A 15,394-nucleotide genomic window follows, 5' to 3' on the forward strand; every position below is an offset into this window, starting at 1 on the left:
GTGAACCAGTGGATGGAAGACCTCTCTCTCTCTCTCTCTCTCTCTCTCTCTCTCTCTCTCTGCCTTCCCTCTCTCAGTTTAACTCTGACTTTCAAATAAAGAAATAAATCTTAGAAAAAAAATTTAAAGCTAAGCTTGGGCTGCATTCATAAGGCAGAAAAGGTTATTGAATGTTTTAAAAACAGACATGCCATTGTCAGAGTTGTCCCTCAAGAAGTTTAATGTGGTAATAGTACAAAATGAGGAAGAGCTGAAAATAATAGCTAGAAGGTTCTACAGTAATTCAAGCAAGGGATTAAGAAGACCAGTAGAGTTACAGCTGTAAGAATGGAGAGGACAAAAGATAGAAAGACTTTCCAGAGGTAGAACATGCTATTGTATGCGTAGGACTAGACATTGCAGACATTTGTGCCAGTACTATTTCTTGGATTTCAGTTTGGGAAAATTTTGCTGCTACACAGAGATTAGGTATAAAAATAAATATTAGGGAAAAGAATGAATTCAGTTTTGGGGATTTGAATATTTTTAATAGATTGATGTACCTGTGTAGTAGGAGTGTTTTGTTCTACTCCAGTTTATAGAGCTTAATTTGATTACATCTACATTAAATAATGGAAATTCAACTTTATAAAGGAAAAACTAAGGAGCTGCACTGATACGAAGGCAGGAACCAGAAGGTTCTTTTGGGTCTCCCACGTGCATGTGGGAGCCCAAGGAATTGGGCCATCTTCTGCTTTCCCAGGCCATAGCAGAGAGCTGAGTCAGAAGTGGAGCCGCCAAGACTTGAACCGGTGCTCATATGGGATGCCAGCACTGCAAGTGGCAGCTTTACCTGCTGCGCCACAGCGCCAGCCCCCATGGTTCCTTCTAACATAAGTGCTTCTTATTTCCATCACTGAACTAAATTCATTAGCAATTATTTCTAGAAAAATGTTAAATAATATTGTAGACACTCATAAGAATGCTTCTAAATTTTTAAAAAGATGTATTTATTTATTTGAAAGGCAGATTTACAGAGAGGCAAAGGCAGAGGCAAAGAGAGAGAGTTCTTCCATCCACTGGTTCACTCCCCAAGTGGCCACAACTGCTGGAGCTTGCCTAATTGGAAGCCAGGAGCCTGGAGCTTCTTCCAGGTATCCCACGTGGGTGCAAGGCCCCAAGGACTTGGACCATCTTCTGCTGCTTTTCCAGGCCATAGCAGAGAGCTGGATTGGAAGTGGAGCAGCCGGGACTCAAACAGGTGTCCATATGGGATGCTGCACTGCAGGCGGCGGCTTTACCTACTGATCCACAGCACTGGCCCCAGTGCTTCTAAATTTTTACCATTAAGCATCATGTTGGTCTTTGGCATGATATAAACATTGTATTATGTTTTAAAAAAGTACTTTGGGCTGGCATTTTGGCATAGTAGGTAAAGTCACCTCCCACAGCACTGGCTGTTCCAGCTGCTCCACTTCTGACCCAGCATCCTGCTTATGGTGTGGGAAAATCATTCCCAGGAAGATGACTCAAGTGCCTGAGCCCCTATCACCATATGGGAAACCCAGATGAAGCTCCTGGCTCCTGGCTTCAGCCTGGCTCAGCCCTGGCCATTGCAGCTCACTGAGTGAGCCAGAGGATGGAGGTTTGTCGTCCCCGCCCCCCCCCCTTTTGTGTGTGCGTGTGTGTTTGTGTGTGTGTCTCCCTCTCTATAACTCTTTCAAATACATAAATAAGTCTTTTTAAAAAAAGAAAATAAATAACTCAGTTATTTTCCTTTCATTATGAATGTTATTAGAAATGCTTTTACCTCATTTCTAGAGCCATTTCCTTATTCCATGGAGAAATATTAGAGGCATTTTCACTAAGATCATGAACAAGGCAAAAGTGTTCTCCGTGCACTATTTGATTCTCCTAATGGTTGTGATATTAGGGCCTGGGCCAGATTGAAGCCAGGAACCTGGAATTCCATCTGGGTCTCCCACTTATTTATACTAAGCAAGTTAGAATATAGCCCAAGTGTTTGGGCCTCTGTCACCCATATGGGAGACCCAGATGCAGTTCTTGGCTTCCGCCTGATCCAGCCCAGTCTGTTGTGGCCATCTGGGAAATGAACCAGTAGAGAGAAGATCTCTTTCTCTATCTTTCCCACTCTTTTAAATATATAAATCTCTAAAAACCATTAATACAAATGAGACAGTTGACTCAACTAGGGACATAAGAATGGGTAAGCAGGAACTGACACTGTCGTGGAGTGGGTTAGGTGGCTGCCTGCGGTGTCAGCCTCCCACATGGGTACCTGTTCCCAGCTGCTCCACTTTTTTTTTTTTTTTTTTTTTAAAGAGACTAGAGAAAGGTCTTCCATCCGTTGGTTCACTGCCTGAATGGTTGCAATGTCTTGAGCTGAGCAGATTGGGAGCCAGGAGCTTCTTCTGTGTATCCCACACAGGTACAGGAGCCTAAGCACTTGGTCCATCCCCCACTCTTTCCCCAAGCCATAGCAGAGAGCTGGATTGGAAGAGGAGCATCCAGGACTGGAACCAGCACCCATATGGGATGAAGTGCCGTAGGTGGAGGCTTAGCCCACTACGCCATGGCGCTGTCCCCTGTTCTTCTAATCCAGGTCCTTGTTAATGTGCCTGGAAAAGTAGCAGAAAATGGCCCAGGTGCTTGTATCCCAGCACCCACGTGAGGGACCACATGTTGTGGCCATTTAAGGAGTGAACCAGCTGTTGAAAGATCTTGCTCACTCTCTGTTTTTCTCCTCCCCTCTCCTCTCTCTCTGTAACTCTTTCAAACAAAATAAACAAATCTTAAAAACAAAAATAGAAAAGTAACCCTATTTCAAGATGATATGATAGTATATCTGGAAAGCCCCATAGAATTAGTAATAAAACTGATTCAAACAAAATTATTCAGTAAAGTAGCAGAATATAAAATTAACATACAAAAGTCAGTATCCTTCATATACAGAAAAATAACCATTTAAAGGATGTAATATGAAAGAAAACTTTGTTTTGTATTAGAAACAAAGACAATTAAATTCTTGGGAAAAATGTAGCATGAAATGGGTGAAACTTTCTAAAAGGAAAAATTTTTAAACACAATTAAAAAATAGACATAGACTCTTATTTTAAATAAAAATTATTTTATTTTTTTTGAAACTCAGAGTTACAAAGAGAGAGAGAGGGAGAGACAAATCTTCCATCCACTGCTTCACTCCCCAAATGGCTGTAGCCAGGAGATTCATCTTGGTCTCCCTTAAGTATTCAGGGACTTGAGTATTTGGCCCATCCTCTGTTGCTTTCACAGGCACATTAACAGGGAGCTGGATCAGAAGTGAAGCTGCCTGGACTAGAACCAGCATCCATATGAGATGCCAGCATCACGAATGGTGGCATAACTCTGTATGCTGCAATGCCAACTCCTGTTTTATAAATTTTTTTTATATATTTTTTTTTGACAGGCAGAGTTAGACAGTGAGAGAGAGACAGAGTTATAGACAGTGAGAGAGAGACAGACAGAAGGGTCTTCCTTCCGTTGGTTCACTCCCCTAATGGCCGCCATGGCTGGCACTGCGCCGATCCGAACCTGGGAACCAGGTGCTTCCTCCCGGTCTCCCATGCAGGTGCAGGGACCCGAGCACTTGGGCCATCCTCACTGCATTCCCTGGCCACAGCAGAGAGCTGGACTGGAAGAGGAGCAACCGGGACTAGTACCCAGTGCCCCAACTGGGACTAGAACCCAGGGTGCCGGCGCCACAGGCAGAGGATTAGCCTAGTGAGCCATGGCGCCGACCTTTACAAAAATTTTTTAAAAGTTATTTATTTATTGGGGCTGGCACTGTGGTATAACTGATAAAGCCACTGCTTTCAGTGCTGGCATCCCATATAGGCACTAGTTTGAGTCCCAGCTGCTCCACTTCAGATCCAGCTCTCTGCTATGGCCCGGGAAAGCAGTAGAAGATGGCCCTTGGGCTCCTGCACCTGCAAGGAAGACCTGGAAGAATCTCCTGGCTCCTGGCTCCTGGCTCCTGGCTCCTGGCTTCAGATCGGCCCAGCTCTGGCCATTGCAGCCATCTGGGGAGTGAACATTGGATGAAAGACGTCTCTCTCTCTCTTTCTCTCTCTCTTTCTCTCTCTCTCCATATATATATGTATGTATGTATGTATATCCGTCTGCCTCTGCTTCTCTAACTACCTTTCAAATACTAAATAAATAAATCTTTTCAAAACCTGAAATTCCATCTGGGTCTCCCATTTAGATGCAGGGGCCCAAGCACTTTGGCCACCTTGTGTTGCTTTCCCAGGCAGGTTAGCAGAGAGCTTGATAGGAAGTGGAATATCAGGACTCAAACTGGCACCCATATAGGATGGCTGCCTCACAGGCTGCAGCTTAACCCACTGCACCACAGTGCTGGCCCCAACATCTTTTGTGCTTAAATGCTGTGATTCAGAATTTGTAAAGATCCTGCCTTCTCCCCAAATTAGTCTATAAATTCACTGTCATCCCATTGAAAATTCCAGTAACTATTTTGTGTTGTTGACTAGCTGATGCTAAAGAAGAAAAATAAACATGTTAAAATTGTCAAGATGATACTGAAAAAGAAAAGTTTCAAGTGGGTTAGCCCTACCATTCATTAAAACATACTATATGAGGCATCTATAATTAAAACAGTGTGGTATTGACACATGAGTAGATTGTATCATTTAAGACTTGTGGAATGGAATGGAAAGTGCAGAATTAAACTCTGAAACATATGGGAATTTGAATGTATGATAAAGGTTGAATTTCAGATCATTGGGAGTAAAGATGGACTTTTTAAAAACTGATAATGAGCCCACTCAATAGCCATTTGGAAAAGGATATTTTACACTACACAGAAAAATAAACATCAAATGATCACGAATCTGAATGTTAAAGAAAATGAAAATACTCAAAGAATTTTTTTTGTCTTGGAATAGGGAAAGTCTGTTCCTTAGTATGACTGTTAAATTTGACTGACATTAAAGAAGGAGGACTAAAAAAGAATCAGAAGGGAACTGATAACTTGGGAGTGACTTTTTGTTGTTTTATATGATTTTCTTTCCCTTGTAAGTCACTTTTACCTTTTGTTTTTTAATCTACTTATTTGATAGAGTTACAGAGAGGGAAGAGACAGAGATCTTCTATCCATCCACTGGTTCACACCCCAAATGGCCGCAAGGACCAGGCCTGGGCCAGGCTGAAACCAGGAGCCAGGAGCTTCCTCCAGATCTCATACGTAGGTGCAGGGCCCAAGGATTTGAGCCATCTTCTATGGCTTTTCCAGGCGCATTGGCAGGGAGGTAGATCAGCAGTGGAGCAGCTGGGACTTGAACCGGTGCTCATATAGGATGCTGGCCCTGCAGGCATTGGCTTTAAACCACTGTGCCACAGTGTTGGCCCAGGTAGTTACTATTTGTAACATACAGTCAGAGCACTAATATCCCTAAAATATAAAAACTTCTAAAAGTTGAAGAACGGGTAGGCATTTGGCTCAGTGGTTAAATTTAGGATGCCAGCATATGAGTCCTAGCTCCACTCTTTATTCCAACTTCCTATACGTATACTTCCTATATGTGCTCAACTGATTGGATGTCTCCCACCTACATGGGAAACCTGGATTGAGTTCCTGGCTTCTAGTTTCATCCTACCCCTGCCCTGGCTGTTTGAACGTTTGGGGAGTGAACCAGCCAGTGGGAGATCTCATTGTCTTGACTCTTCTCCCTTTTTCTTTCTCCACTTCCATGGATAAGAAAAATGGGGAAAAGATAAAAACTGTTCACACTAAATTATATATAATAGTGGTCCTCAAAAATATGAAAAAAATGAGGCCAGTGTTGTGGTGTAGTAGGCTAAGCCTCTGCCTGCAATGCCAGCATTGCCCCATATGGGCCCTGCTTCCAGACTTGGCCTCTCTACTTCTGATCCAGCTCTTTGCTAATGGCCTGGAAAAGCAGTGGATGATGGCCTGACTGCTTGGGCTCCTGTACCCACATGGGAGACTCGGATGAAGCTCCTGGCTCCTGGCTTGGGATCTGCCCAGTTCTGGCTTTTGCGATTATCTGGGGAGTCAAACAGCAGATGGAGGACTGACCTCTCTATCTCTCTCTCTCTCTGTAACGCTGCCTTTCAAATAAAGAAATATATATATTATATTTACTGAAAGAGAAATAATAACACTATAATAGTGAAACCCCCAAAGATAACCTTGAGTGATCAGTGTTAACATCACTGATAATATGACCTATTGGTATTATGTACCCCATGGCAGGATGCACTAGAGAAGAATAATACATAGAATGTTGCCAATGTTGCAGTTTGCCTCTGCCTACAACACTGGCATCCCATATGGATGGTAGTTCGAGTCCCAGCTGCTCCATTTCAGATCCAGCTCCCTGCTAATGTGCCTGGGAAAGTAGCAGAGGGTGACCCAAGTGCTTGAGTCCCTGCTCCCATGTGGGATACCCAGAGGAAACTCTGGGGTACTGGCTTTGGCCTGGCCCAGCCCCAGCCTTTGAGGCCATTTGGGGAGTGAACCAGCGGATAGAAGATTTCTCTTCCTCTCCCTCCCCCTCCCCATCCCTGTCTCCCTCTCCCTCCATTTCCTCCTTCCCGTCTCTTTCCCCTTCTCCCTCCCTCTAACTCTGCCTTTCAAAAAAATAAATAATTATTTAAAAAAAAAAATACGGGGCCAGTTTTATGGGACAATGGGTTAAAGCCTCCACCTGCAGTGCCGGCATCCCATATGGGAGCCAGTTTGAGTCCTGGCTGCTCCACTTCCAATCCAGCTCTCTGCTAATGTGCCTGGGAAAGTGGCAGAGGATGTCCCAAGTCCTTTGACGCCTGCACCCACATGTGAGACCCAGAAGAAGCTCCTGGCTCTTGGCTTCAGGCTGGCCCAGCTCCAGTTATTGTAGCCATTTGGAGAATAAACCAGTGGATGGAAGATCTGTCTCTCTCTCTCTCTCTCTACCTCTCTCTACCTCTCTCTCTAAATAAATAAAAATAATAACACATCAATTAATATGGTACCATTTTTGTAGTATGCTTACCATAAATGGGTAATCATATTCTCTGTTATGAAAAAAGTTTAGACAATACTGTACTGAGAGACAATCTACAGAAAACTGATCAGTATTCTTTAAAGGTGTCAAAAACATCACAGACTGAAAAAAGTGCAAGGAAATATCAGATATTGAAGGAGAGTAGGATAAATAACAAATGTATTGTGGCTTATGGGTAGGAGTCTTTGGAAAAATATTAGTGAAAAAACTGGTGAGTTTCAGGTAAGGCATGTAGTTATATACTAGTATTAAACTGATGTTTTCCTGGTGTTAATAAGAGATAATATAGTTATGGAGGATTTTAACATTAGAAGTGGGAAGAGTGATAAGTGGGTCCTTTCTCTTTTTCAAGTGTTGATTTTGTATGGGTACTTTTTTTCTGCTTTTTGGCAGATATTATATAACAGTTAATTTATTATGAAGCATGCCTCTTTTTTAAATTTGGGAGACATCAGTAGAGATTATTATATGTATTTTCCTCTATTGATTAATTTATTTAATTACCTGAACAGAGTTTCTGATGTTAAACCATTCTTCTACTTACCTGAAAAAAATTACTTGATTGGGGGCCAAGGTGAGGCAGAGAGCTTCCATCTGCTGGTTTACTACACCAATGCCCACAGACCATAGCTAGAAGCCTGGAACCCAATCAGAGACTTCATTTGTGGGCAGAGACCAAACCAGTTGGGCCATCACCTGCTGCCTCCCATTACGTGTATTTACAGGAAGCAACAATTGGGATCAGAACTAGGACATGAGTCTATTTACTCCAGCATGGGATACTAATATCTCAAGTAGCGTCTCAATCACTAGGCCAGATACCCACCCCAAGGCTCGTTTTTAATGGATAAAAATTGAATGCTGCACAGGGATTTGACATAGCCTATGTACCCCAAAATGATTGTCTCAAGATTTTCTTCTTACAATTTCTTACATTTAAAATGTGTAGATTTTTATTTATATATGCATTCATTCGAGAGGCAGAGACAAAGAGATAGTTAAAGAGAACTCTTTATCAGCTGGTTCATTCTCCAAATGTCGTCAGTGGCTGGGATTGGTCACAGCTGAAGCCAGGAGCCAGAAAAATAGTTCAGGTCTCCCACATGGGTGACAGAAACTCAACCATTTGGGTCACCAGTGCTGATTCCCGGGGTCTGTGTTAGCAGGAAACCAGAGTCTGGAGCCAGAGGTGGGCATTGAATCTTTGGTACTCTGATGCAAAACATAGCTGTCTTCACTGACATTTTAATTGCTAGGCCAAACACTTGACCGAGATGTTAGGTTTATTATGTAATCAGAGTAATATTAGTATAATTTTATAGACTTATTCTAATTTGACTTTTAGTTGAATTTGCTTCTTGTTAGTACATTAAGTCTGACAGATGATTAATGGAAAGTTAGTTTTGATATGAGTTCTTCATATATCACAACGAACATGCCAGTAAGCAAAAGGTGGATATAGGGTGGGGAGCAGATAAATTGTTTTCTCTGAAGCCTCCACTATGTGTTGGAAATTGTAGGAACAAGTAGATGGTAGGTTTCTCATTGTGTAGCATATTTGAATTCTAATGTTTTAGATCTAACATTATTGGAACTTGTGGAGACAACTTTTTGGTCGTTACTGTGATTGGATATATACTAGATAGGGTCCTAGATTATTAGATGTCTCAAAATGCTCAGACTGTTTCACATACATAGCAATTATCACACATTCCATGTGAATTTAGAATGTCTCACCACTCATATTGATGAAAATATTGTTTGTTTGAAACTAGAACTTAATTTTGTTTTGCTTATAACCAGAATAATTTTTTTGGCATTATATTACTGTATGCTACTTTTTTTTTTTTTTTTGGACAGGCAGATTTAGAGAGAGAGAGAGAAAGGTCTTTCTTTTTCCGTTGGTTCACCCCCCAAATGGCCACTATGGCTGGTGCGCTGCGCCAATCTGAAGCCAGGAGCCAGGTGCTTCCTCCTGGTCTCCCATGTGGGTGCAGGGTCCAAGGACTTGGGCCATCCTCCACTGCCTTCCCGGGCCACAGCAGAGAGCTGGACTGGAAGAGGAGCAACTGGGACTAGAAGCGGGGGTGCCGGTGCCGCAGGCGGAGGATTAGCCAAATGAGCCATGGCTCCAGCCCTGTATGCTACATTTTTAAAAATACTTTTTTTTTGAAAGGCAGAGTTACAGAGAGAGGTAGAGACAGAGAGAGATCTTGCATCTACTGTTTCACTCCCCAAGTGACCACGACAGCTGGGACTCTGCTGCCTCCCCAGGCACACTAGCAAAAGCTGTATCAGAGGTGGAGCTACCTGGCAGGGGAGATACCATGATCACGACAGTGGTTTTCCCCAGGTGAGGCTTATCCATTGCACTCCGGCTGTGCTGGCCCCTGCGATTTCCCCAAATATGGGAAGCTCGACTGCATAATATTTGGTAGTGGGGGACTGCATTTGTGCTCTCCCCTGCAGGGGGTGGGGAGGAGGTGGAGCAACTGGGACTCAAACCAACACTCACATGGGATGCCAGCATAGCATATGAGGGCAGCAACTTAACCTGTTCTGCCACAACACCAGTCCCTGGATTCTACGTTTTTGAGGGCTGATAGTATGTATCTGCTTACTTTATTATCTCTTCTAGTTCAGTTATCACTAAATATTTATGTTGAAATACATACTGACTTACTATAAAATATTCCCTTCTGATTTCTCTTGTATGATTAGAGAATGTTACCTGTTTCTGAAATTATATATGGGTAATTCATTTTAGGTTTTGCTAGTCAAGAAAATTTTGGAGCTGGTAGGTGTGAGAATCCATATTTGGTGGTGAATAGTCTTTAAATATTTACATCTAGGCAGCAAAGCTGCAATTTTAGAGGATTCATTCTCCATGGGACACATGACAGGGTTCAAAGATATAAGAGATTTGCTTTTAGCTGTCTTGAATGATGTAATAGGGTTTCATCTAGACACATGTTAACAAAGGAATGGAAAGGAAGGGATATTAAAGGCATTTTGAAGAAACAATCAGTAGACATTTTAATTGTTTGAAAGGTGCTTGAACCATGGGCTCCTGGGTTATTACAGGAATCTGAGTAGAGCCATAGGGAAGTAATTTTGAGGGCCCTCACCAGTTTTTGAGTAATTATTTAATTAGAAGAGCTTCAGGACCCCTAAAAGTTTTAACTTAGAATTTTGAGGAGGGGAGCATGTGTAAGTGCTAATCACACTACTTAGCAATACTTGATGAAAAGTAATGAGTAGTCACTGTCTTCTGTATTCTCTGTGTAATGATGAATTACAGGTCTGGTTGCACTTTTTCACTGTACTGCATTTCTTTTAATATCATGTTCCATGTGATGTGGATAACAGTTATGTATATCTTCCTTTATTTTTAATTTATTTTGGTAAATAGGCCCTTGGCTTATTGGGAAGTAGTATCTTATACCTAGAGTTTATACTCCTCCAATTTTTTTTTTTTTTTTTTTTTTTTTTTTTTTTTTTTTTTGACAGGCAGAGTGGACAGTGAGAGAGAGAGACAGAGAGAAAGGTCTTCCTTTACCGTTGGTTCACCCTCCAATGACCGCCGCGGCCGGCACGCTGCGGCCGGCACGCTGCGGCCGGCGCACCGCGCTGATCCGATGGCAGGAGCCAGGTGCTTTTCCTGGTCTCCCATGAGGTGCAGGGCCCAAGCACCTGGGCCATCCTCCACTGCACTCCCTGGCCACAGCAGAGAGCTGGCCTGGAAGAGGGGCAACCGGGACAGAATCCGGCGCCCCAACCGGGACTAGAACCCGGTGTGCCGGCGCCGCTAGGCGGAGGATTAGCCTAGTGAGCCGCGGCGCCGGCCAATACTCCTCCAATTTTGAGCAGTATTTATTGGGTACTAAGTCACTCAGGATATGTTTATTTAATACCTACGGTAAAGCACATAGTGGGGATGCAGCATGAATAAAGAAGTCTTTGCTCTTACAGAGCTAACATTCTAGTGAAGATAGACAAATGAGGGCAAGTAAACAAATAAGTGAAAAGTGATTATAAAATAGAGTAGTGCTATGGATAGTGAATTGGCAGTCGTAATGCCGCTGCTGCCACTTTTCTTTGTGGAAGAAAAGGTATCTGAGGGAGTGTTATTACACCTAAGACCTGGATAATGGAGAGCTAGCCTTGTGAAGATCTGAAACAAAAACATTCCAACAGAAACAAAAGCCAAGTGTAACAGCTTTGAAGCAGGAATGGGCTTTACATACTTAGTAATAGCAAAAGGTGAAGGCAAGAGAGAGATGCCAGGTAAGGACAGAGGGGAAAGCAGCAGCTTGGTGCAGAAGGAAGCCATTCAAGGCTGTAGTCAGGGAACTGATCTGATTTTCATAGTATGAAATATTTTGGCTACAGTGTGGTATTTAAATTATAGACTAATAATCTTGGTGGGAGATGTGGCAGTGGAGATGGATACATAAGTGGGTGAGTTCAGGATATAGTTTGGAGGTATATAACTAGTTGATATATGCTGTTAGTGCTGCTGTTTTGCAGATGAGTAAACAAATTCACAGATGTATCAGAGGTTGCCTTTACTCACACAGCTAGAAAACAATGAAACTGAATCTTGTCTAATTCTTTTTTCTGAGTTCCTAAGGATAATGTTGGGCACTTTGAAATATGTAAAGAAGGTATACATAGTTTGTTAAATAGTTTGAGTATATGTATTGCACATACACGTATGTATGTGCCAGCACTCTTGGTTCGAAGGAACAAGAAACGATGTCAGGCCAGCAGTAGACTGTGGTGCAGCAGGTTAAGCCACCCCATGCAATGTCAGATCCCATATCAAAGGGCCCATTCAAGTCCCAGCTGTTCTACTTCCAGTCCAGTTTCTTACTAATACACCTAAGAAGGCAGTGGAGAGTAGCACAAGTACTTGGACCCCTGCCACCCACACAGAAGACCCAGATGAAGTTCTGGGCTCTTGGCTTTGGTTTTTCAGTTTGGCCCAGCCCTAACTGTCCAAGCCATTTGGGGAGTGAACCAGCAGATGGAAGATAGATAGATCTCTCTCTCTCTCTTTAACACTACCTTTCAAATAAATAAATTAAAAAAAAAAAAAAGCCATCTCAAAAGTTCATGTATAATCTATCATGGAAAATGCTAGGAAAAATGCAAGGAAGGGAATCTGGATTTAAAAAACTTGGAACTCTAATAGGACTTTTGAGGTATGTATCTTTCTGATGGTCTGTCTCATTATCTCCTATCACTAATAAACTTTGTTGAATTGGGGACTATGAAAACTGACAGCCTTAATTTCCAGTTTGTGATATGAGAGGTGGTGACAGTGTTCCCTCACTGGTTTCAGTTAATTCAGTTGACCCAGCTTGAGTTGAGTGCCCAAACTTCAATCACGTGCTCTGTGTGCATGTGTTTTTGCACATGTATATGTATAGGCAGGCTTGAGTGCATACGTGTGTGTGTGTGTGTGTATAAAATAGTGAGATTAGACTTAGAGGACAACCCCTGAGAATTCTGAGCACCTAAGTATTGTATTAGATGTCAACAAGTCCTGCTCTTATACTTTTACTTATTGGAGAGTCACTTAGGCCCTACTCAGATCCGGTTACACACACAGTTCTGATAAGCTTGATTATCATTGGGTAGGCAGTGAGCAGCAGTGTGTACATTAGTAAACCAGAACTTCAGAGCTGTGCTATTGATCAGTCACACTGACAGCAAAAAGTGATAGAACTTTAAGAATGAGAAAAGATTTCAAGCCAAAATGACTTTTTAAAAAAGACTTTATTATTTGAGACTTGGCGGGGGAGGGCGGGGAAAGGAAGAGAAGGTGAAAAGATTTCTATCCACTTTTTTTTTTTTTTTAAAGATTTTATTTATTTATTTGAGAGGTAGAGTCACAGACAGTGAGAGGGAAAAACAGAGAGAAAGATCTTCCGTCCGTTGGTTCACTCCTCAAATGGCTGCAATGGCTGGAGCTGTGCCAATCCGAAGCCAGGAGCCAGGTGCTTCTTCCCAGTTTCCCATACAGGTGCAGGGGCCCTAGGACTGGACCATCTTCTACTGCCTTCCCAGGCCACAGCAGAGAGCTGGATTGGAAGAGGAGCAGCCAGGACTCAAACAGGCACCCATATTGGATGCCGGCACCACAGGCAGAGGATTAACCTACTGCACCACGGCACCGGCCCCTCCATCCACTTTTTTTTTTTTCTTTTTCTTTTTCTTTTTTTTTTTATTTTTTTATTTTTGACAGGCAGAGTGGACAGTGAGAGAGAGAGACAGAGAGAAAGGTCTTCCTTTCCGTTGGTTCACCCTCCAATGGCCGCCGCGGCCGGCGCGCTGTGGCTGGCTCACCGCGCTGATCCGATGGCAGGAGCCAGGTGCTTTTCCTGGTCTCCCATGGGGTGCAGGGCCCAAGCACCTGGGCCATCCTCCACTGCACTCCCTGGCCACAGCAGAGAGCTGGCCTGGAAGAGGGGCAACCGGGACAGAATCCGGCGCCCCAACCGGGACTAGAACCCGGTGTGCCGGCGCCGCAAGGCGGAGGATTAGCCTAGTGAGCCGCGGTGCCGGCCAACCCCTCCATCCACTTTTGTCCATTTGGTTCACTCCCCAAATGTCTGAACAGTCGGCCTGGGCTAGACTGAAACTAGGAGCCAGGAACTTCATCTAAGTCTCCCTGTGGGTGGCAGGAACCCAAGTACTTGGACCATCGTCTACTGTCTCTGAGGTACATTAGCAGAATTGACAAGTATGGAGTAGCCAGGACTCAAATTGACATTCTGGCATGGGGTGTTGGTGTCCCAGGTGGTTGGATTAATCTACTGTGCTACAACACTTATACCCATAATGACTTTTTAAATTAGTAGCTATTAGTTTTTAGGTGATAGTCCTGCATACCCTAGTATTTTCTTAGGGATTTTATTTAGTGTTTGTTAGGTACCTTCATATGTCAGACCTTATGCTATTTGGGCATAATAAGATAGACCTGGTCTCTATGCTCAGGGTGACACTAGAATAAAAGGGGTTGTTTATATAATAGAATAATGGAAAAGTAAATTGGCAGTAACCAGTCTTGATCTCTTCAGAATTACCAGGGTAGGATAGGCATTAATAGCCACTTGCTCTCTGTCTGCTTCTACCTCTCTATAACTCTTCCTTTCAAATAAATAAATAAATCATTAAAAAAATAATTGCCACTTGGGACATCTGCATCAGCGTGCCTGCATTGGAGTTTCAGCCCTGCTTCTGATTCCAGCTTCCTGCTAATGCTCACTCTGAGAGACAGCATTAAGTGGTTGAGTTCTTGTCCCAGATTGAGTTCTAGGCTATTGGTTGTTGCAGGAATTTGAAGAGTCTTCTTTCACATTTAAAAAAAAAAATGACCAGAGAACATAGATAAGGAGAAATATGATAAAATGGTTAGAAGCATACATACTGGAATCAGATAAGGATTTAAATTCCAGTTTTGTTATTTTACAAGCTATCTGCCCTTTGGCAAGTTATTTAACCCTTTTAATCCCTGTTTTCCTAACTGAAATAGAATAATAATTTACAGTAATAATGTAAGTTGTCCAAATTAAATGAAGTATGACATATTTAAACATTTCAACACTGTTCTTGGCATAACTTTTACTGGTAGGTCTCTGATTTGTAGAAAATTCCTTACCAAGACAAATAGAAACTATTTTACTCTCTTTACAAACTAACAAAAAAAAAGAACTTACTAAAAAACTGGTCACAAGTTGTAAATTATATTCAAATAAGTACTTGCTACCTGTCAGTATTTTAGTATGGTTAGAGTATTATCCAAAAATCCAAGGTGAGTCACATTCTTCATTGTTCTGTATAAAAGGTTACTTGTTAAACCATTTTAGAAGTGAATCAACTGCCACTAGTCACAATGGTAGAAAAAGAATCTTAAACTAGAAGGGCTAAGAGAAACTAATTTTGAGAATAGCCTTCTCATGTGGAATATATCTTTGTGTGGTGAAAAGCTTAAGAAAGATTAAGTATGAAAAGTGGAGAACCTTAAGACAATTTTTAGTTCAGTACTTGTTTTGTAACTGAGGCAAGCAAGTGATTCCTTCAGCAGTTGTATAGCCAATAAAAATCGTAACTGTTTTTGTTGTTTACTAAATATCAGTGAAGTAGAATTAGCTGTGCTAATTGAATACCACTGAAGGAAAAGTCTGTACCTACTTAGCTCACTTTTCATCTGTAGAGACCCATGAATTCATTCATTCAACAAATACTTATTGAGTGGCTGCTGTGTTTTGTGCCAGGCATTGTCTTTGAAGAGTCTATAGTCTTGCTAGAGGGAGGTT

At 42.3% G+C, this 15,394-nt stretch overlaps 1 protein-coding gene and 1 non-coding gene across 2 annotated transcripts in view; both read left to right on the top strand.

Annotated features, from left to right (window-relative positions):
- CUL5 (cullin 5) overlaps positions 1-15,394 on the top strand; it is a gene marked incomplete at its 5' end in the record, with an annotated part of 135,759 nt that overhangs the window by 67,788 nt on the left and 52,577 nt on the right.
- LOC127485327 (U1 spliceosomal RNA) lies at positions 9,370-9,533 on the top strand. Its single transcript, XR_007912432.3, has one exon. It is a non-coding gene; the product is annotated as a U1 spliceosomal RNA (small nuclear RNA).

The sequence above is a fragment of the Oryctolagus cuniculus genome, chromosome 1 (genome assembly GCF_051225735.1).
Source record: "Oryctolagus cuniculus isolate XC-2025 breed Fujian yellow rabbit chromosome 1, ASM5122573v1, whole genome shotgun sequence".
Lineage (NCBI taxonomy): Eukaryota > Metazoa > Chordata > Mammalia > Lagomorpha > Leporidae > Oryctolagus > Oryctolagus cuniculus.